At 39.7% G+C, this 23,950-nt stretch overlaps 1 long non-coding RNA gene across 3 annotated transcripts; it reads right to left on the bottom strand.

The window, feature by feature from the left end:
* On the bottom strand, window positions 4,947-23,944 carry LOC106508273. Of its 3 annotated transcripts, none has more exons than XR_001305011.2 (3): window positions 23,087-23,944; window positions 22,451-22,579; window positions 4,947-5,080 (listed from the first exon to the last, which is right to left on the bottom strand). It is a non-coding gene; the product is annotated as an uncharacterized LOC106508273 (long non-coding RNA). The 3 variants fall into 3 exon arrangements; XR_001305012.2 differs by having other exon boundaries at window positions 23,676-23,944; XR_002339203.1 differs by lacking the exon at window positions 4,947-5,080 and adding an exon at window positions 21,696-22,134.

Genomic DNA, 23,950 nt, shown 5'->3' with positions numbered 1-23,950 from the left:
ATTTAAGTGCTGAGAGTGACACAGCTGGAGGGCTATTTGACTATAATTACTTAGGGTTTTATCATCTTCACTCCAAATGGAAAGTGCGCAAATGTGAAAGCACCAATTATTCCTTATTACTTGAGATATTTTCTGTAAATATCTAACTCTTTCCTGACTTTTTTTTTTTTTTTTGTCTTTTTGCCGTTTCTTGGGCTGCTGCCAAGGCATATGGAGGTTCCCAGGCTAGGGGTCCAATCGGAGCTGTAGCCACCGGCCTATGCCAGAGCCACAGCAACACAGGATCTGAGCCGCATCTGCGACCCACACCACAGCTCACGGCAACGCCAGATCCTTAACCCACTGAGCAAGGACAGGGATCGAACCCCCAACCTCATGGTTATTAGTCAGATTCGTTAACCATTGCACCACAACAGGAACTCTCTGACTTTTTATTAGTCAAATTAAAAGGAAAATGATCAGATGCTTGTATAGAATTTTTTTTCTTTTTATAGCTGCATTCACAGTATATGGAAATTCCTAGGCTAGGGGTTGAATTGGAGCCGCAGCTGTAGGCCTATGCCATAGCCACGGCAACACTGGATCCTTAACCCACTAAGCAAAGCCAGGGATTGAAACTGCATCCTCACAGAGACAACACTTGGCCCTTAACCTGCTGAGCCACAAAGGGAGCTCCTGATTGTATAGAACTTTAAAGCAAACAAATGGGCCTTTAAAATTTCTCAACAAAACAATTAAGTGGTTAAAATATGATCATCAGAGATGATATCCAGATTCAATTAGGATGGTATGTGTCACATTTCTGATAGTTAATGGAATGGTAAATAACAAATCAAATATTTACATAGAAAATACAACAGAACATTTTATGAACAATAGCTTACTGCCATAGTAAGATGACTAAGCTCAACATTGCAGATAAAAACAGCAAAGGAAAAATCCGAAAGCAAAACTCTTTTTTAATCAATTTTTTCTCCAAAAAAAAAGCCTATTAAGTAAAATGAAATGAAATTACGAATTTTCTCTACCTATTAGTATGTGTCCTTCCAATGGACACAAAAAATTTAACATGCATTGGGCTGTAACAGGTGTCGACCTGTTTAAGGGGAGGTGTTTGATTTTCTTTTTTTTCTTTTTAATTTTTTTAGTATAGTTGATTTACAATGTTCTGTTTTATTTTTCTTTATGTGACCTGGTGTGAATACAAGGGTGCCAGAGTTCTTGAACCTGAAGATATTTCAAAAAAAGTCACAGCAACAAATCTTCGGGTTACTTGTGCTTGTTAGATTGAATCACTATGGGACTTGGACCTCACGGCAGAGTAGTTGTACAGTAAGTTGGCTAGTTGTCCCTTTTGGACAATCTGTACCAAGTGGGTGGACATCCTGGAAAACTCAAAAGTATCATAGTATCTCAGGGTTGGAGAGTACCTTCTATACCACTGAGTAGCCTGCATGTACTTATAAATGAGCTGTTCAGTGACCAAAGTATTTATTTAATTATTGTATCAAAGCATAATTCAAACAGTGATCAGCATTTGGCCACGGCATTTATGAAGTTTAGTAATTCATCTATAGGAGACTCAAACTATGGTGACATAAAAGATCAGGTTGCCATTGGTTGGGAGCGGGATGAAGGAGGGAGGGATAAGTAAGTGGAGCACACGGGAGTTTTAGAACAGTGGAACTACTTGTATGACACTCTAATGACCCATTTATGACATTCATTTGTCAAAACTCATAGAACAATGCAATACAAAGAGTGAAGCCTAATGTAAACTATGGACTCAGTTAATAATATTGTAGCCATATTGATTGATCAGTGGTAACAAAGGTACTACACTAATGTAAGATGTCAATAGAGAAACTGTGGGGAGGGGAGAAGGGACACAGGGAATTCTCCAGACTTTCTGTTCAATTTTTCTGTAAAACTGAATCTGCCTTTTTTTTTTTTTTTTTTTTTGGTCTTTTTTTAGGGCCTCACCCACAGCATACGAAGGTTCCCAGGCTAGGGGTCGAATTGGAACTGTAGCCACTGGCCTACGCCACAACCACAGCAACGCCAGATCCGAGCCATGTCTGGGACCTACACCACAGCTCACAGCAATGCTGGATCCTTAACCCACTGAGTGAGGCCAGGGATCAAACCTGTGTCCTCATAGATACTACTCAGATTCATTTCTGTTGAGCCACCATGGGAATTCCTGAAGCTGCCCTTTTAAAAAAAATCTATTAACATTTATTTATTTATTTAATGGCACTGGTGGCATATGGAAGTTCCTGGGCTAGGGATCAAACCCCAGCCCCAGCTATGACCTTTGCCACAGTTGCAACAACGCAGGACCTTAGCTCACTGTGCCAGCTGGGGATCAGACTTATGTCACCCAGAGACAATGCTGGATCTTTAACCTGCCACATCAGTAACAGGAATTTTTAAATAACTCAATGCTGAATTTTAATATTTATTTGTAATAATAAAAGGTCAATAATAATATAATTGAAAACTAGCATTTCAAAACCAAGCCAGGACTATGATGCTCTGATAATGTTTTATAAGTAAGGCACTGAATACTTTCCTCTGCTATCTGGTTTGTTCAGCCGTCTGGGGACTGGTCCAGGTCCTGCCTCTTGTGGAGCTGGCATGGACCTGGTGAGCATTCGTCCACTGGTACAATCTTGGCAAGAGCTCGCCTTGGGTGCACTGCACCTCCAGGATCACTCTGGTTCCCACCAGGGTGCCAAGAACCAGGGGCAGCTCCAGCATGGGTTGGTGATCGTTGCTACCATGCTGCCCAGCCACTGCATCATACAGCACTGGCTCCACCTGCCTGCCTAGCCTAGCCTGTCACCACCGCCCCAAGCCCCGGCACCAGGGATGGCAAAGATGCTAAACAAGTGGATCTGCTCTGAGCCCCCCTATTCGAATGGTGGCCAAGGCTAACAGGTTGCAGGAGCAGGCAGCCGAGGTGGCTGGGAATGAAGCCCCCACATGGGGCTGGTTTATTTTCTGCCTCCCCAGCCCAGTTTAGGGCTGCAAACAGGCAGTGCTTAGCTCTGAATGTTCAGTCTGTCATTCCTAAAGCCTGGATGACAGTGCTTGCAGCCTAAAAATAAACTCCCACTTCCCTTGGGGGCACTGGGATTTATTCTATTTAAATTTCACAGATTGTTTTCATTCCTCCGGGTTTGAAGCACTGGAGGCTGAAATCTGCTTCTCAGCTCTTTGTATGTATTTGTTTTAGTGACAGAGTCACCCTTGCAACAAGGGCTACTCCTATGGCAACTGTCACAAACAAGATCAGGCTTCTACTGAGGGAGGAAAGAAAGCCTCCCAAGAAAGCCAGGCACTTTCTTCCATGGATATGAATCTCCCTTTTAGGGCCTGGTGAGCAGGAGGTGAAGAAAGACTGGCATGACAAGGATGTTTTCATGATGAAGTCTAGCATGGTGCTAACTCAGCTGAAAAAAATTTTAAAGTGTGCCCTTCCCTTTGGGTTAGAAGTAAATGTTGGAATTAAGAGTTAATGCTTATTTCAAACAGTTACATGAGGGGAAAGTGTTACACCTTAGCTTATATTCATACAATTGCATGCACTGTCCTTGATATTATAGATAGATGATAGATATGATATATATATAGAGAGATGGCTATATATATAGATAATGCATAAGATATAATGCACATATAATATATAATTGTTGCATATAATTAAATAATATTCCATTTATTTTGCAACTTTGTAATTCTGAGAAGATAGTTTGGAAAACACTTGCAACGCTTTATTAATTAATTAATTAATTAGTCTTTTCAGTGCCGCACCTGTGGCATATGGATGTTCCCAGGCTAGGGGTCTAATTGGAGCTGCAGCTGCTGGCCTACACCAGAGCCACAACAACGCCAGATCCAAGCCACATCTGTGACCTACACCACAGCTCATGGCAATGACAGATCCTTGACCCATTGAGTGAGGCCAGGGATCGAACCTGCAACCTCATGTTTCCTAGTTGGATTTGTTTCTGCTGTGCCACAACGGGAACTCCAGCAACACTTTATATTTTGAAGTTTATCTTAAATTCTTATATATAGAGTTGAGGTTCAAGATTTCTCTGGATCCAGTCTGAAAAGCAAGGCTTCATTTCCTTCTAAAAGAAGAGTTCTCAACCCTATTAGATCCTGTGCTCATTTTTTATGAGTATTTTGTAACGCTTCCTTAACTACGCAATTCAGAGTTAATTTCATTTACCTACACCATAATTTAAAAAAAATTAATACAATGCTCTAACTAAAGAAGAGTTCTCAACCCTATTAGACCCTGTGCTCATTTTATTTTTTATTTTATTACTCAAATGAATTTACCACATCTGTAGTTATATAATGATCATAACAATCCAATTTCACAAGATTTCCATCCCATAACCCAAGCACATCTCCCCACCCCCAAACTGTCTCCTCCAGAGACCATAAGTTTTTCAATGTCTGTGAATCAGCATCCGTTCTGCAAAGAAGTTCAGTCTGTCCTTTTCTCAAATTCCACACGTCGGTGAAAGCATTTGATGTTGGTGTCTCATTGTATGGCTGACTTCACTTAGCATGATAATTTCTAGGTCCATCCATGTTGCTAAAAATGCCGGTATTTTGTTCATTTTAATGGCTGAGTAATATTCCATTGTGTATATGTACCACATCTTCTTGATCCACTCCTCTGTTGATGGACATTTAGATTGTTTCCATGTCTTGGCTATTGAAAAGAGTGCTGCAATGAACAGCACTCTTTGCGAGTCATTGTTTTCTCTGGGTAGATGCCCAGGAGTGGGATTGCTGGATCGAATGATAGTTCTATTTTGAGTTTTCTGAGGCATCTCCATACTGTTTTCCACAGTGGTTGCACCAACTTACAATCCCACCAACAGTGTAATAGGGTTCCTTTTTCTCCACACCCTCTCCAGCACTTATTGTTTGTAGACTTTTTGATGATGGCCATTCTGGCTGGTGTATGTAACCTCATAGTGGTTTTGATTTTCATTTCTCTAATAACGAGTGATGGTGCTCATTTTTTATAATGAGTATTTTGTAACACTTCCTAAAATGCAATTCAGAGTTAATATCATTTACCTACACCATAATTAAAAAAAAAATCAATACAATGCTCTAACTAAAATATAAAGGTGAAATAAAAGGGAAATGATTACTAAGAATATGGTACAGGGACAGGATGTAGAGTCTGACACGTAGAGTCACATGTGAAAGTGACGGCCACAAATTAAAGCTGATTCAGGTGTCTCATAATGGCAAGCAAATTATCCCAAATTGGTGATAAGATTTTCCAAAATGACAAACAACTCTTAGTAAAGCAAGCAAAACAGTGTAATATTTCTCTTTATACATTGTAGTTGCATTCATGAAATTCAGTGTATATCAAAACCATGCAAAAGATATTTTGTCCTTATAGGTAACATGAATTGGGTTCTAGGCTCATAGAATAATAAATAGGGTGTTCAGTTTATTTGATTTTCCTACACAATTATCAGATGGAATATTCAAAAGTTTATAGAACAGTTCCATGCCAACACCACTACCCCAATATTGTGACAACTAATCCCCCCTCCCACACAGATTTCCAAAACATCCCCTAGGGGTAATTCCAAACCACCCTATCACTGTTCTAAAGACAGAACTCTGACTCCAAGAGGATCATAATGTTAATATATTTTATTCATTGACTTGAGATGTGAATCAAAGAATGGAAGGAGAAATTGCTAAAAATCAGACTGTCTTAAAATCAAATTGATCATAATGAAAGGAGTAAATTCTTAGACCTTGCCACTTTGAGAAAGAGCTGAAATGACTTGTTTATTCACAAACAAAAGGGCTATGCCTCCAAAAGCTTTTCTAAGCATTTTGTAAATGCAGCTGGTCCCAAAGCCAGGTGATGCCTTAGGAGCTCAGTCATGGGGAATAACACAGTAGCAATGAGGCCAGCGATGAGCTGAATGAAATGGGGGCATGAGATGCAGTATTCTCTTCTTCTCCATCTTCAAAGAACTGCCTGTCTGTAGAAACCATATCAAGCCAGCTTGAGCATGGCATCCCTTCTTCAGGGCTAAGTGCCATTTGCTTGTCCAGAAATAGCATAAATCACAAGCATATTCTATATGCAATCTATCAAATAGTGACATGGAACTGTGAGAAGCAGGGAGACTGGATTAAGAGGATGGAGGCAAAGTAAGAATTCTCAACCCTGGTTGCACACTGAGATAGTGTGGGAAGACTTTTAAAAATACGGATGGCTAGGCCAATCCCTTTGGTATTCATTTTTCCCCAGTAAGTCTTAGCTAATTATTTAGTTTTATGTCCATATTTTATAACTATCTGTCCCCATTAAGATTCGTTTTGAGAATTAACCTGTATATTTCAATAGTTTTCTCCCTTTAAATTCGGGGTTCAGGATACTTATAACACATCTTGTTATGAAATAGAAAACCAGTGACCCTATATTTGTTTCATTATCTAATGCCTCTACCACTTAACTTCCCATTCATTGAAGCTAAAAGCTGCCTGTAGTCCTATCCCCTTCTCCCTCCAATTCATATTCTCCTAACCATAAACTTACCATCACATTTTCAATGCAATTTGTGGACCAAAAAAAAAAAAAAAAATGGTGCCTGCTGTTTCAATAAACAAAGAGTGTTGTCTGCCATTCTGATAGACATTGAATTACACACTCCATCAAGCCATCAGCCATTGCAACCTCCCCTCCTCCACAAACAGTGCCCTCTTGAGGGGAATTCAGGGTGGAGGAAAAACTGGATACTGGCTTTAGGTAGCTAAGATGCATATCAAAGAAATATTTTCAATCACCCCAGACTCTTGCATCTTCCCATACATAGAAGAGCACTAAAATCATTAATTGGAGATGTCTGTGTGACTAGCAGTAATATTTTGATATTCAGCTACTTGGCTTTTTTCCAAGCAATAACTCTCTCTCTCTCTCTCTCTCTCTCTCTCTCTCTCTATATATATATATATGTCCTGGCTCCTCCCTTACCTCTTTGGAACAGTGTCTCAGAGCTACCTGAGAGGCTATAGTCCTCAGTAAGTTCACTGAATAAAACATAACTTACAACGTTTAGGTTTTATGTGTTTTTTTTTTTTTTTCTTTTAGGGCCACATGTGCAGCATATGGATGTCCCCAGGCTAGGGGTTGAATTGGAGCTGCAGCTACCAGCCTATGCTAAAGCCACAGCAATGCCAGATCCAAGCCGCATCTGCGACCTATACACCACAGCTCAAGGCAACGCTGGATCCTTAACCCACTGAGCAGGGCCAGGGATGGAACCCACATCTTTGTGGATACTAGTCAGGTTCTTAAGCCACTGAGCCACAACGAGAACTCCAAGTTGTATGCAGTTTTTTTTTTTTTTTTTTTAGCCGACAAATCTTTTCCCATCTCAATCCACGCAGTTAGCTTAACTTGGTCTAAATTGATAGCCATGGCATCCTGAGTTCATTGGTAGAGGTAGGACCCTGGCATCAATTTTACAAGCTCATCAGGTGATTCTAATGTGCAGTCAAGGTAGAGAACAGTAATTTGGCAACCGGAAACAAAAGAGTGAACATCTGCCCCTTTTGTAAGTCCAGAGCTTTTACAAAGTAATTAAATACATATGAATGCTTCCACAAAGGAGGTATGGGCCATGATGCTATATTCATTCTGTAATATTAATTTAGCAGTATGACCTTGGGGTAGTTAATTTATCTAAGACTCAATGTCATATGTCAAAGGAGGTTAGCTATGGCCCCTGCCTTACACAGGTGTGAGGCTTAAGTAAGATAATATGCGAAAATCACTTAGCACTGTGCTTGATAGGAAGTATTCAATAAATACCTGCTACTTCATCATCATCATTTTATTATTAATAGAATAAAAATATTGGATTGAAGATTCATACGCAGCATATTTTCCTCCATGAAGGAGTAAAAAATCACTTCGTATTCTTGGTGGGATTTTTCTTTGAATATAGGGGAGGGGATTGAATAGATTTTCAATGTTAATAACTGAATCTGTTCCCAGTCCCTTTGGCATTCCCAGCCTTGAACCTGTACTTGTTAATTCTCCTCCACAAAAGCACATACTAGGCTTTATTTACTTTCCCTCAGAATATCTTGTATCTTAATTTCTATCCATTTACACTCTATAAATACAAATCCCAGGTTTATATAGCCAGCACTTTTCTCGCCCTAAAAGCTCTGCAAAATGGACTAGCAACTTCATGTCTAATGCATAGTCGACCAGGTTGGTGTAAGGGGATAAGACAATCTGTGGTAATGAAACTGAAAGAACAGGGTGAGAGTGTTGATTTCTTACTTCAGTTCTTTCCTACCACCAGGAAGAGAGAGAGAGAGAAGAGAGAGAGAAGCATTTGCTCTAACTTTTTAGAGGGGTGAGCTGGGCTAAATGATGTGAAAGAGTGGACTGGCAGAGGCTAACAGCAAATCCAAGGAGTTGCACCCTAAGAGCGGGATGAGCAGCCTCTAGGGACTCCCCCGCCAACCCCAAGCTGAAGCCTCCAGAGCAGCCCAATGTGATGAGGCAAATCCAAGGAAAAGGAATGCACTCTCTCCTGAGAGCTAGATCAGAGTGCCCCTAAACCCCCAAACTGTGTCTGCTAAGGCTCTTGTTTGCAAGTAAAAGAATTCAACTCGGAGTTCCCGTCGTGGCGCAGTGGTTAACGAATCCGACTAGGAACCATGAGGTGGCGGGTTCGATCCCTGCCCTTGCTCAGTGGGTTAACGATCCGGCGTTGCCGTGAGCTGGTGTAGGTTGCAGACGCGGCTCGGATCCCGTGTTGCTGTGGCCCTGGCGTAGGCCGGTGGCTACAGCTCCGATTCAACCCCTAGCCTGGGAACCTCCATATGCCGCGGGAGCGGCCCAAGAAATAGCAACAATAACAACAACAACAACAACAACAAAAAGACAATAGACAAAAGACAAAAAAAAAAAAAAAAAAAAAAAAGAATTCAACTCCAATAATTTAGGAAGGAAGAACATTATTCAAAGGCTATTGGGGAGCTCCCACTCAAATGAGGATGCTGGAGGAGCAGCCTTAGTGATGGAGTCAAAGGAGGCTGGGCTGCCAGCAGAACCACAAGCCAGTCCAACGAGGACACCACTGCTGCTGTCGCTGACATAAGATTCCTCCCCCTATGCACAACTTGCCCACCACTGATGCTGGCATGAGATGGTGGGTGCTGCTGCATACACTACTGCCACAACCTTTGGGAACTTGACATTGCTCCCCTATCTGCCCTCACCCCTCTGCCCCACCACCTGTAGGTGGTTTCTCCACTACCCTGCTAAGTTTTTAACAGTTAAGTATCCTATGGATTATCCTGAGAAGCTTACTTTCTACTCAATAAAAATAACAAGTGATAGATTCTGCATATATTTAAACTTATATAAGATAGGAGAGTTGCACTGTATTTCCTCCATTGTGTTCTACTTCAAGCTCTCAAGAATTCAAAGCAGAACATTTCTGTAGAGTGAAATGAGTATCTTAAATTAACATGGCAGTAGGACTTGGAGGAGAGAGAAGCAACCTCATCAGTTCTACATCAAGCCAAAGCAGATACAGATGAAAATTTGGCCAGGTTCACTGGACTTTCAGTTCACTTGTTAAGGAGAGTGTGCAATAGCATCCAGGGTCGTGGTGATGACAGGTCTCTTTAGGTGCACTGCTCTGACCCTGACTGGTGCCCCCTTGATGGTGCATAGTTACCACTCTGGAAGCTGAATAGACATTTCTGCAAAGAAGATATACAGATGGCCAACAGGCACATGAAAAAATGCTCAACATCACTAATTATTAGAGAAATACAAATCAAAACTACAGTGAGGTACCATGGTCAGAATGGCCATCATTAACAAGTCAACAAATAACAATTGCTGGAGAGGGTGTGGAGAAAAGGGTACCCTCCTACACTGTTGGTAGGAATGTAAATTGGTACAACCACTATGGAAAACAGAATGGAGGTACCCCAGAAAATTAAATATAGAACTACCATATGACCCAGCAATTGCACTCTTGGGCACATATCTGGACACAACTTTCCTTGAAAAAGGTACATGCACCCATATAACTAATCCATTTTTTATGCAGCACTATTCGTAATAGCCAAGACATGGAAACAACACAATTCCCCAACAACAGATGAATGGATTAAGAAGATGTGGTATATATACACACAATGGAATACTACCCAGCCATAAAAGAACAAAATAATGCCATTTGCAGTAATGTGGATGGAATTAGAAACTCTCATACTAAGTAAGTCAGAAAGAGAAAGACAAATATCATATGATATCACTTATATCTGGAATCTAATATACAGCACAAATGATCCTTTCCGCAGAAAAGAAATGCATGGACTTGGAGAACAGACTTGTGGTTGCCAAGGGAGGGGGGAGGGAGTGGGATGGACTGGGAGCTTGGGGTTAGTAGATGCAAACTATTGCCTTTGGAATGGATAATCAATTAGATCCTGCTATATAGCACTGAGAATTATATCTAGTCGCTTATGACGAAGCATGATAATGTGATAAAAAGAATGTGTGTGTGTGTGTGTGTGTGTGTGTGTGTGTGTGTGTGTGTGTGACTGGGTCACCTTGTTGTATAGTTGAAAATTGACAGAACACTATAAACCAGCTATGAAGGAAAAAATAAAAATCATTAACAAAAAGAAAATGTGGTATACTACTCAGCCATAAAAGAACAAAATAATACCATTTGCAGCAACATGGATGGAACAAGAGACTCTCATACTAAGTAAGCCAGAAAGAGAAAGACAAATACCATATGATATCACTTATATCCAGAATCTAATATATGGCACAAATGAATATTTCCACAGAAAAGAAATGTATGGACTTGGAGAACAAACTTGTTGTTGCCAAAGTGGAGGGGGAGGGAGTGGGATGGACTGGGAGCTTGGGGTTAATAGATGCTAAGTATTGCATTTGGAGTGGATAAGCAATGAGATCCTGCTGTATAGCACAGGGAACTATATCTAGTCACTTGTGATGGAACATGATGGAGGATAATGTGAGAAAAAGAATGTATATATATGTGTGTGTGACTGGGTCGCTTTGCTGTACAATAGAAAATTGACAGAACACTGTAAACCAAATATAATGGAAAAAATAAAAATCATTAAAATAATAATAAAATAGAAAAAAAAGGACCTACGATCATGCCATTTGAAGATTTTGCTGTGTGATTATTGTTGGTTTCTCATTTTTCCTATTGACAGCTTGGAGTTTTGTTTTCTCAGGTCTGTTAAACGACTTACCACTTACCCATAAGTTTTTCAGCTTCCAGAATTTTGTTGCCGTTGTCTCATCTCCTATCCAATGTGTGTGGGTTTAGGTCCTAAAAATACTTTTTTTTGTGTTTGTTTTCTCAAGAGGAAGGAAAAGTAAATGCACATGTTCGATTCACCACCTTAATCTAAAAGTTCAAGAGTCTACTTATTCTGCAAGGTTCTGTTCTTCTGTGAAGCATTCTTCTGATTTAATTTGCCTTTAGCCGAATTAATCCTGTACCTCATAGCATTTGAAGATTTTTTTAGTGTGGTACACAAAAAAACTGGGATGTAATCCATTTGTTATATATGCTTCTTTTCCTGGAGAAAATATTAATTCTAAAATTTTAGGACAAAGTTCTATCTACAGCACCTAAGTGTTTGCTATATTCAGGAATATATAATTAGGTTTACAAAAGGGTAGTTATGAACCTTCTTAAAAACTGAACACTTATTTGGATATATTTTCTACCAAATAAAAGTTTTTAATTTTTTTTTTTTTGCTGTCTTCTCATATTAAAACTGAAAATCTGTTAGCACTTCCACAACATAGACGTCTATTTATACATCAAATAGATTACTTTTTTGAATTGATCGCCCTCTAGTGGCATTTCAAGAAACTAACTTCTTGCACAGCTGGTGAGCGGCCTTTAAAGAGAGGGCATTCCTCTCTCTTTAAAGAGGAATGCATCTCTCTGTCCTTAAAATTTTTCTACTTTAATATTAATGACTTTTGGAAATCAGAGAAAAGCTATAATTTTAATTATAGATTCATTTGATTATATAATCATTTGATGATAAGTTTCCGATACAGGAACATTACGAAGCTGAACAAAAATACAAATATAAATTAGATGCGTTTTTTAAAAAGTTTTTGGCCATGCCTCAGGCATGCTGAAGTTCTCCGGTCAAGGACAGAACCTGTGCCACAGCTGTAACCAGGAGCCATAGTAGTGGCAACACAGGATCCTTAACCCACTGAACTACCAGGGAACTCCTACATATGTTTTAAAAATACAACTAATTTCTAACATTTACTTTGTTTTTCTTATCTCTTAATCAGACCCAGCTGAATTACAAAAACCTTCAAATGAATGACATAATTTAAATTGTAAATAAACATTTGAAGTTCTTTATAACAAAAAATCCATTTTATTTTATATACCAAAAAACCCAAATTGAGTTTCTTCTGCTCAAATTCAAAATAACTCTTTAATGCGTAGCTTTAATCATTTTTCTTTAAACAAAGGCATATAGAATGTGCAAAATAAACTTTCTTGGATGAGAGCATCAAAATTTGTACATACTCCCTTGACACTGATTTGTCACACTGGTCAGTGCTTGTCAGCAAGGCTATACATGGGGATGCTGTGGGCAGAGCATGGGACCTTGTTGGTTTGTGTTCAGGATGAGACAGGATATGATTTGTATCAGTTCTCACAAGTGTTTAAAGCAACTGCATAATACCATACAAGAAGACAAACTATTAGAACAAGGCATTATTTAACTCACAAATCATATAAATGGCATACATCTATATCTAAACTGAATAAAATTATTTAAGTTTCCAAATGTTTCACATAGCAAAGAAGTTCATGCCAAGAGAATATAAGAGAAATGGATATCACCAGATGAGAACCATAGAAGACACTCCCTCCCTTCCCCATCCTTCTGAGAGCAGAAACAGTGTTCAACCAGTTAAACTCATGGAGCCTTTCCAGTTCCTGCTCAGCAGAAATTGGTCATTTCTGTGACTATGTTTTCCCCTCCTCTTCTTCCTCCTCTTTCTCTTCTCTTCTTCCTCCTCTTTCTCTGACCAAATAAACATTTTTTAAATCCCAGTTATCCTGCTCCCACTATTTTGTATTGGCTATGGTCAGAGCAGTTAATTGTCCTTTGGTTTGTAAGCGGCTGGACCAAGAAGAGCCCCATCTGAGCCTGGAGAGGAAGGCACATCACCCAGAGATCATAGGCATTGAGCTGGATGCACCAGCTGAACAGGATCTGGGGTGATCTCCACTGGGCGGGGGGGAGGGGGGATGATCGTGCTTTCTGTGCAGGTAGAAGGGTGTGCATGAATATGTGTGTTTCACCAGGATTGTGGCAGAAACTGTTAGTTGTCTGAATATCTGACTTCCACTTTTTCAACAATAATAGACTTTTAACTCTTCATAGTTAACTACCCCTAAAACTAAAACAACATTTTCCTCAGCTTCTTCCATAGCTAGTGTGTTGTTACATGATTATGCTTCAACAGATGGGATATAAGAATAAATAATGAGTGTGACTTCTGGGTATGACCTTAAGAGGAAATGTACATTCTCCCTTTCAATTCTTCCCTCTTTCCACTGTGTGCTAGAATGCACACAGAATCCCCAGTTTCTAGAACATGGGGATGAGGACAGCATACAAGGAACAGTGGAGCAACAAGACAGAAGGACCCTGGGCCCTGGACAACTTTGCATTACAGAACCAAGCTTTAACTTCCCAGGAAAACTTCTATGTCATTTAAGCCACTGCTATTTAAGGTCTTTTCCTTACACAGTCAAATCTTTATTCAAAAAAAAAAATGCCAATGAAGGAAGCAGATTTCATAAAGAGCAGAATCCAACCAAATCTAGGGGTTTAAGGGAAACATTCTCTAAAGAATGAGAGCAATTAGGCTAGAAAAACAGGCTAGGGATTGGATCCCAGCGGCCGCTGTGACCTATGCCACAGCTGCAGCAATGCTGGATCCTTAACTCATTGCATCTGGCCAGGGATCGAACTCATGCCCCTCCAGAGACAATGCTGGATCCTTAATCTGCTGTGCCACAGCAGGAGATAACAGGCTAGAAAAGCTATCAGTAAAGAATAACCAGGGGATGTTGAGGTACTGAAAAACTATGGAAGGAGATAGAAGATATTTCCTGCTAAACTTGCAGCGGTCAGCACAACCCAGATCATTCTGAACCTTGTAGCCTCTTGAATAAGGAAGGTGAAGAAGATGAAAAATCAAAAGTTAATCTCATTATTTCTGGCATAATCAACTATATGGTTTTTAGAAGCATTTAGTGGGAAAAGAAATGACAGAGTAGTGGTTGGTTTTGGTGGGAAGATGATGAGTTCACTTTGGATGTGTGGCCTTTACTCTGAGGTATCATGAGTAGGCAATTAGTCATGTGAATCTGGTGCTCAAAATTAAGATCTTGGATGGAAATATAAGTTTTTGGAGTTATTAGCAAGCTGATGGTAAACAAAGCTAAATGAATGGATCAGAACATCTAGGAATAGATAGGAACAGCTAAGAAAGTCTACACTGAGAAAAGAATATAAGAGAAGTTCTAAAATTCAGCCCCCAAAATTCCCACATTAAATGACTGAATATGAGAGGGGACTGACCTAGAGTTCCCTAATGGGTCAGCAGGTTAAGGATCTCATATTGTCACTGATGTAGATCGGGTTAGATCCCTGGCCTGGGAACTTCTGCATGCCATGTAAGCAAAAAAAAAAAAGGAACTGACCAGAGAGACTGAGAAGGAATATCCAGAAGGAGTGAGAAAACCAGGAAGGTTTGTTGTCATGGAGACCGAAGTAAGAAAGTATTTCAGTAAATAAATTATGGCCAACAATGTTGGATGTGATTGCAGGGTCATGCAGGATGAGCTCTGATAAGAGCTGCTGGGCTTAACAACATGGAAATAATTGATGACCTCAACAGAGAAGTAAGGGCCTTGGACTGTAGGGGTGGAATCCAAATAAGACTAGGCTCTGTGGGGAATAGATGTGTGGGAATAGAGTCACTACTTTCTAGAGGTTTAGCTCTGAAGGGGAAAAGAGAGTAAGAGAGCAGCAGCTGCAGGTGTTTTGAGGTTGAAGGGGGTGTCTGATTTTTATTTCTTCCATTTTTATTGACGTATAGTTGATTTACAATGTTGTGATAATTTCTGCTGATCAACAAAGTGACTCAGTTATACATGTGCACATTGGTTTGGCTTTTTAAGTTGGAAAATTTTTGAGTTGAGCCCATTTACATACAGAAAGGAAAGCTCCATTTGCAAGAAAAAGATTGAAAATACAGAAGAGAGTGGACAGCACAAAAGTCAAAGTTCCTGAGAAGGTGGGGGTTGCAAAAATCAGAGAATATGGTGATAGTCTACAGAGAACGAAGGAAGGAAGGAGGGAGGGATGGAGCAGGGCTGAGACTAGGGCGAAGCAAATGAGGCACTCACTTTGGGCACAAAACTTGAGGCACCAAAAAAAGCACTTTAGTAATTAAGGCAAATACTATACTAGTACAATCTCTAAATAGATCAAAATTAATGCAAAAAATGTATGATGAACAAAATATTAAACAGAACAGAATCAGCCATGGGTAGGTGAAGATTTGGTGGTAGAGAGCTAAAACAGTTTTCTTCAGAAAGTTTTTATTGTCTTTGTGAAGCAGAAGGTGAGGTCTGTTGGTTGTCTGGTGAGAGTAAGTGGGGAAGTAGATGGGAAGTTGGAGGTGAGAGCAGAGGTTTGCAGTTGTTGTGCAGAGGGAAAGCAAGATGAGGCAAGAAGCATGATAGGGTTGCTAGGGAAGTTGGTGACTATTTATTTATCATGGCACTGATTGGCCTGTTCTGTGATTCCCCCAGGCATCTCTCAGAACTCTGGAAAAGGAGGAAGAAGGCAGACAGACTTATCGTCATGGGGGTTTAGTCGGGGAAAGAAATTTAGGATATTGCCAAGAGATTTAGTTATGATAATGGAGTAGAACCTTAGCTGGTAAGAGAGGAAGTCAAAATGAGACAAATAAGCTATGGTTTCCTTCACTGTGCCATAGCTTTTAAGAACCTACTGAATGGGAGAAAATATTTGCAATGATATGCCTGATAGGGGGTTACAACAGAAAATATATAAACAGCTCATGTAACTCAACATCAAAAAAACAATGCAATGAAAAAAATGGGCAAAAGATCTGATAGACATTTCTCCAAAGAGGAATGCAGATGGCCAACAGGCGCATGAAAGAATGTTCAACATTACTAATCATCAGGGAAATGTAAATCAAAACCACGAGATATAATTTCATGCCCGTCAGAATGGTTATTATCAAAAAGAATACAAATAACAAAGAGGATGTGGAGAAAAGAGAACTCTTGTACACTGTTGGTGGGAATGTAAATTGGTACAGCCACTGTGGAAAACAGTATGGAGGTTCCTCAAAAAACTAAAAATAGAACTACCATGTGATCCAGCCATTGTACTACAGGGTATATATCCAAAAGAGACAAAAACACAAATTCCAAAAGATATATCCACCCCAATGTTCATAGCATCATTATTTACAATGGCCAAGATGTGGAAGCAATGTAAATATCCATTAACAGATAAATGAATAAAGAAAATGTGATATATATATATATATATACACACACACATATATATACATGACATATCAAAATGCGATATATATATACACACATATATATTCATAGAGTAGAAAATGTGATATTTATGTTTTATGTATATATAAATATATCTCCATACATTCTTTCTTTAAAAAGAATAAAATCTTGCCATTTGCAAGAACATGGATGGACTTGGAGGATATTAAGATAGGTGAAATAAGTCAAGAAGAGAAAAATGAATACTGTATAATATCACTTATATATGGAATCTAAAAAAATACAATAAACCAGTGAATATAATAAAAAAGAAACAGACTCGTAGATATAGAGAACAAACTAGTGGTTATCAGTGGGGGGAAGGAAGGGGGAGGGGCAATACAGGGGTAGGGGATTAAGGGATACAAACTATTATATATAAAATAAGCTACACAGAGTTCCCGTTGTGACTTAGTGGTTAACAAACCCGACAAGTATCCATGAGGATGCAAGTTCAATCCCTGGTCTCGCTCAGTGGGTTAAGGATCCAGTATTGCCGTGGGCTGTGGTGAAGGTTGCAGAGGTGGTTCTGATTCCAAGTTGTGGTCGCTGTGGTGAGCCGCTACAGCTCCATTCAACCCTTAGTCTGGGAACCTCCGTATGCCTCGGGTGTGGCCCTAAAAAGACAAAAAAAAAAAAAAAAAAAAAAAAAAGCTACAAAGATACACTGCACAGGGAATAAAGCCAACATTATATAAATATAAATGGCATATAACCTTTAAAAACTGTGACTCACTGGATTGTACATCTGTAACTTATGTACATCAACTACACCTCAATAAAAAATTGTTTTAATAAAACAGGCTTTTGGGATTGGCATATGCACACTGAGGTATAAGGAATGATTGTCCAGTGGGGACCTACTGTATAACACAGAGAACTCTACCCAATATTCTGTGATAATCTATGTGGGAAAAGAATCTAAAGAGAATGAATGTGTGTACATGTATAACGGAATCACTTTGTTGTACAGCAGAAATTATCACAACCTTGTTAATCAACTATACTTCAATAAAACTTTAAAAAGTGAAGACAAAAAGGCTTAGTTATAGCCACTAATGTCAATGTATGAATGCTATTTTGCTACTAATTCCAAAAATAAATTTTAAAACTATGAGACAGGAGTTCCTGTCATGGCGCTGTGGAAACAAATCCAACTAGGAACCATGAGGTTTTGGGTTCAATCCCTCGCTTGGTGGGTTAAGGATCCGGTGTTGACGTGAGCTGTGGTGAAGGTTGCAGATGTGGCTTGGATCTGGTGTTGCTGTGGCTGTGGCATAGGCTGGCAGCCATAGCTCCGATTAGACCCCTAGCCTGGGAACCTCCATATGCTGCAGGTGCGGCCCTAAAAAGACAAAAGACAAGACAAGAAAAACAAAAACAAAAACAAACATACTACATTATAGTCTGAGCTGTTTTTTCCCTAAATTCATATGCTGAAGTCCCAACCCCCAGTACTTCAAAAGTGTTTGGAGACAGGGGTCTTTAAAGAGATAAATAAGTTAAAACGAGGTCATTAGAGTGGGCCAATATGATTGATGCCCTTGTAAGAACAAAGAAATATGGACAGTTACAGAAGGAAGAAAATGTGAAAAGACGGGGAGAAGATGGCCATGCACAAGCCAAGGAGAAAGGCTTCCAAAGAGACCAGTTTTGTAGACACCTTGATCTAGGACTTCTAGCTTTCAGAATTGTGAGAAAATAAATTCCTGTTGTTTAAGCCACGCAGTTTGGGGTACTTAATTATGGCAGCTCTGGTAAAATAATATACCATTTATCTTAATATTAGACAAAAAAATGTAGCTTCATAACTTATTTTCTCTCCCATGACCCCTGGAAAAATTCTAGAATTAAGGAAAAACATGAATTTGAGAAATTAATAATAACATCACCAACAAAACAGGAAACTCCTTGGCAGTCTGAAGGTAGTTGTGAAGTGTGGGAGGTAGATGTTTTATCTGAGGGGGATGAGGGCTCTGCCTGGGGTGGTGGGCACCGGAAGCAGCCTTGAGAAGGCTTGAAAGAAGGCAGAAACCAGCAGCAACATCTGTAGCTTGCCCATGACTTATATCAGGGTAGAACATTAGCGAACTTGGCTAGGGAGAGGGGTTGATGAAAATAAGTATAGTTGACCGCCCTTTGACGCTAACTTCTTTGCTCTTCCCCTTCTAAATTCCAGGGTAGATGGATTATGCCCTGGGGGGGTTGGTCCCTCAAAGTGACTTCTTCCTTAGAGACCAAAAGTGTAACCTTAAACAGAGCTGCCAGATGGAGTCACAACAAATGAGAGTGATTAATTCTGTGGTGATGGTGACAGGGCTCACTGACTTCCTTCTTAAATTCATCTCAAGGGTCACACATTCCTCCTCAATCCACATTACCAGACACTCCCAGGGCACATGAGCTCACAGGCCAAAATAACCCGGCACCTGTGTGGGAGCAAAGCGACTACAAAATGCAAACAACAAACTGAATCACACACACCAACTGAATCAGAATAATTAGAACAGATGAACCAAGAATTTCAAAGATGCATGATGAATAAGCTGAAGTAAATATTAACGAAGATATTAGCAATCTGAACAAAAATCATTAAAAAATGTAAATATGAGGCTGCCTCATTAAATTCTTAAGGTTTTCCAAAAATCCAGAAACTACTGAAATTGTTTTCTTTGATACGCCTATCGGCTTATTCAAGCTGCTGGCTAACCAGTATACCCCAAATATGTGCACACCAATCACTATTTCCAGACTGTGGCCTTTTCCCTCTCTCTTTTGTTTTTTAAATCCTGTTTTTGCCTGTAATGACTGCCTTCTCATGTGACTAAACTGCTGAAGCAAATTAACTAAAGGTCTCTGAGTTAATTTTTGACTAAATAAAATATTTGGACAGGAAGTACAATAAATAGGAAAAATGGCACAGAGAATATAGCTAAAGAGTAAGTTAGAGATTTGTAAAATCAGATTCAGGAACTTCCTCAGGTGGCTGCAGAAAAAAAAGTAAAAAATATGAAAACCATAAAAGGAAAGATAAGTAATATGTAGAATATGGAAGGCAGAAGCATAATGCCAACATTTAAATTTTATGATGTTAAAATAGAGAGTAGGGAAAAATTGGAGAAAATGGTAAATTTTCCTAAATTAAAGAAAAATGGGGAGTTCCCATTGTGGCACAGGGGAAACGAATCCAACTAGGAACTGTGAGGTTGTGGGTTCAATCCCTGGCCTCGATCAGTGGGTTAAGGATCCGTTGTTGCTGTAAGCTGTGGTGTAGTTTGCAGACGAGGCTCAGATCTGGTGTTGCTGTGGCTCTGGTGTAGGCTGGTGGCAACAGCTCCAATTAGATTCTTAGCCTGGGAACCTCCATACGCCGTGGGTGTGGCACTAAAAAGACAAACAGACAGAAAAAAAAAAAAAAAAAAGGATTTCAGATTAAGAGAAATCAAAGAAAACCAGACCAAAAAAAAAAAAAATCTACCTAGATCCATTATAGCGAAATTTAAGCACATCAATGACAAAAATAAAATATGCAGAGTTCTCAAAGGGAACAGATAATTTAAAAAGTATCAAAAGTCGGGAGTTCCCGTCGTGGCGCAGTGGTTAACGAATCCGACTAGGAACCATGAGGTTGCGGGTTCGGTCCCTGCCCTTGCTCAGTGGGTTAACGATCCGGCGTTGCCATGAGCTGTGGTGTAGGTTGCAGACACGGCTCGGATCCTGCGTTGCTGTGGCTCTGGTGTAGGTCGGTGGCTACAGCTCCGATTCGACCCCTAGCCTGGGAACCTCCATATGCCGCGGGAGCGGCCCAAAGAAAAGCAAAAAAAAAAAAAAAAAAAAAAAAAAAGACAAAAAAAAATATCAAAAGTCATGCTGATATCAGACTTTCAAAGCAACATCAGATACAAGAAGAAAATAAAGTAATACTTTTACAATACTAAAGGAAAAGACCTTGGAAACTGCAAAAAACCTTATATTAAATAGAGATTTTTATATGCAACTCCCCTGAGTTCAGAACTGGTACCATTACTATTTATAAATCACCAAGGCCTATGGGCAATGCAGTAAGAAAAGAAAAAGATAAAGGGGTATAAAGGTAGGAAAAGTAAAGTTAAAACATTTATAGAAATATGATTGTCCATCTTAGAAAAAAACAGCAGAATAAAAAAAACTTAAAATTTATAAGGGAGCTTAGGCATTATAAAAAATCAATTAATTCTTTTTCTCACCATAAATAACCAAACTAAAATTTAAATATAGTATAAAATAATATACCATTTATAACAGCAACGAAAACCATAATGTATCTAGGAAATTCACTTAACCAAGAATGGACAAGACCTCTATGGAGAAAATTGTAAAATTTTATAAAACATGATCTGAATAAACAGTTATATTTTTCAAAAGATGACTTAATATGTCTGTTTTCTTCAAATTAATCTAGTGAATTCAATTTCAATGATAATTTTTTTGGGATTTTAAGGACAAATAAGTTTATCCTCAAATATAGGTGAAAGACCAAAAATCCATAAATAGCTAAGTCAATCTTGAAAAAGAAGAGTAAGGAGGAGAAACTTGTTTTAGAAGATATTAAAACATATTGCAGGCTCAATGGTTAATGAGCCTGACTAGTAACCATGAGGTTGAGGGTTTGATCCCTGGCCTCGCTCAGTAGGTTAAGGATCCAGCGTTGAAGTGAACTGTGGTGTAGGTCACAGACATAGCTTGGGATCCAGCGTTGCTATGGCTGTAACGTAGGCTGGCAGCTACACTCTGATTCAGCCCTTAGCTTGGGAACTTCCATATGCTGTGGGTTTGGCACTAAAAGAAAAAAAAAAGACAAAGGAGACAAAAAAAAAAAAAAAAAAAGAGAGAGAGAGAGAGAGAAAACCAAACACACACACACACACACACACACACACACACACACACACACACACATTGCAGAGCTAAGCAATAAAAACAGTGAGGCAAGGACAACAGGGACAATGGAACAGAGCAGGGTACTCAGATACAAACATAAACATATAGAACTAAATGTACATTGGCACCAGGCAGCATGGGTGAATGACCTAGAAACAAATGACATTCTACTCTACACATGTTTAGTTCAGCCTAGAAAAATTTACAATACCTGGTATTTCAATACACAGATCTATAGTGGACAGTGGATTAATCCAGGGACATTAATGCTAAATGAAAGGTAGGTTTGTTTTTCACTGGGGTTATTAAAAGAATAACTGATTCAAGAATCTCTGTTTTAGGCATGTGCCACACCTGAAACACTTACGGAGGCTTTGTTCTTGAGCTGTCCAACAAGGGCACTTATTTTCTTAGGCAGAAGGCACTAGCATCATTGGGCTTCTCCCTCACTGTACAGGGAGAGCATCAGCAGAGCCAACATTTACAAAATGTGGGTCTCTCACATGCTAATACCATACAATCAAAGGAAAGTATGGGACATAGTGGTATTGAGCATCTCAGGCACATTCTCAGCTCAGGGCCTTTTCACTTGCTGCTTGTTCTGCCTGAAATTCTCTTCCCCCAGATAGCCTCATACTTTGTACCCTTACCTCCCTCAGGTCTTTGCTCAAAGAGCACATCATCAGAAAGATCTCCCAGGACCACTCTATTTATAACTGTTACCTCCATCTTACCAAGGAGCATCCCCCCATTCCCCTTACCTGCATATTTTCCCTCCATACTGTAAACGTTGTACTTATTTCTTCTGTTTGTTGTCTTTATTCCACTTCTTGAATATAAACTCGCTCAGTGGGGCCAAGAGTTTTATTCGTTTTGTTCAATGCTAATTCCTGGCACATAGAAGGTGCTCAATAAATATTTGTTCAATGACTGAATGGTTACTGTGTCTTAGCATTCTCACAGATACTGGCAACAGTACTAATGTATAAGCCCATCATTTGAAGGATAGATAAATGATCAGTCAATCCCTACTACTGAATCTTCTTTACTTTTGTCTTTTTAGGGCCATGCCCATGGCATATGGAGGTTCCCAGGCTAGGGGTCCAATCCGAGCTACAGCTGCCAGCCTACACCACAGTTTACAGCAACACCAGATCCTTAACCCACTGAGCGAGGGCAGGGATCGAACCTGCAACCTCGTGGTTCTAGTCGGATTCCTTTCCGCTGGGCCACAACAAGAACTCCTGATATATTTTTATTTACTGTATATTTTCCTACTTGGTATGTCTATTAATTTTGGACTGGATGCCTGATATGTTGAATTTAATATTGTTGAATCTTGGATTTTATCATAGAGAGTATTAGACTTTGCTTTGGCAGGCACTTAAGTTACTTACTGAGCAGTTTGCTTCTACCAGAGCTTGTCTTTAAGCTGTTGAAGGAGCTACAATGGTTTTCCTTTAGAGGCCAGTCTGGAGCTAAGTTTACCTCACTACTAAGGCATGACTCGTTGGGGGTCTCTATAGCACATTCCATGAATTCGAAGTCTCTCCACTTCTGCTCCAGAGAATTCAAATGATTCCCAAGTCCTGTGTGAGCTCTGAGAATTGTTTGGCTTACTGCTCCCCAATAATTGTTCTTTCCTGGCCTTGAGGAGTTTCACATGAAATATTCACTGATTTGTATTCAGCTAAAGATGCAAGGGTGCCCCTATGCAGATTTCTGAAGCTTTCTCCATGAACTCTGCCTCTTAAATCCCAACCAACTTGCTCTCTTCAAATTCCCAAATTCAATCCCTGCCTTCTCCACTCAGTCAGCCCTGTCTTTACCCAAGACCCTAGGCTCTGAGTTCTCCTTGTACTTCTGAACTGGAAACTACCTCCCAGCAGGTGGCCAGGGTGATACAAGGCCCATCTTGTTTGTTTCTTTTCTCTCAGGTACAAAGGTCCCTAACTGCTTATTCTTGAAAACAGTTGTTTCACATACTTTGCTCAGTTTCTTAATAAGTCCAGACCCATTTCTTCTTGTCCAGAGTGGATGTCTTAAATGCCTTACGGAAAATGAAGACTGTTTTATAAATGTTATTTGCTACGGTTAAAATTCATCTCTCTCCAGGGCGCCCATCATTTTCTTCTTAGTAGACGGTGACGGGTCATTTCCTCCAGTGGCAACCTCTAGGCTCTAGGGTCCGAACTCTGGCCTAGCCTTAACTCCGCGCCGGGAGCGCACACTCCCAGTTTCTCCCGCGCGCGCCTTCCTCT

This window comes from Sus scrofa, chromosome 15 (assembly GCF_000003025.6).
Source record: "Sus scrofa isolate TJ Tabasco breed Duroc chromosome 15, Sscrofa11.1, whole genome shotgun sequence".
NCBI classification, from domain to species: Eukaryota; Metazoa; Chordata; class Mammalia; order Artiodactyla; family Suidae; genus Sus; species Sus scrofa.
Note: the sequence above shows the minus strand (reverse complement) of the source record. Positions and strands in the feature narration are given on the sequence as shown.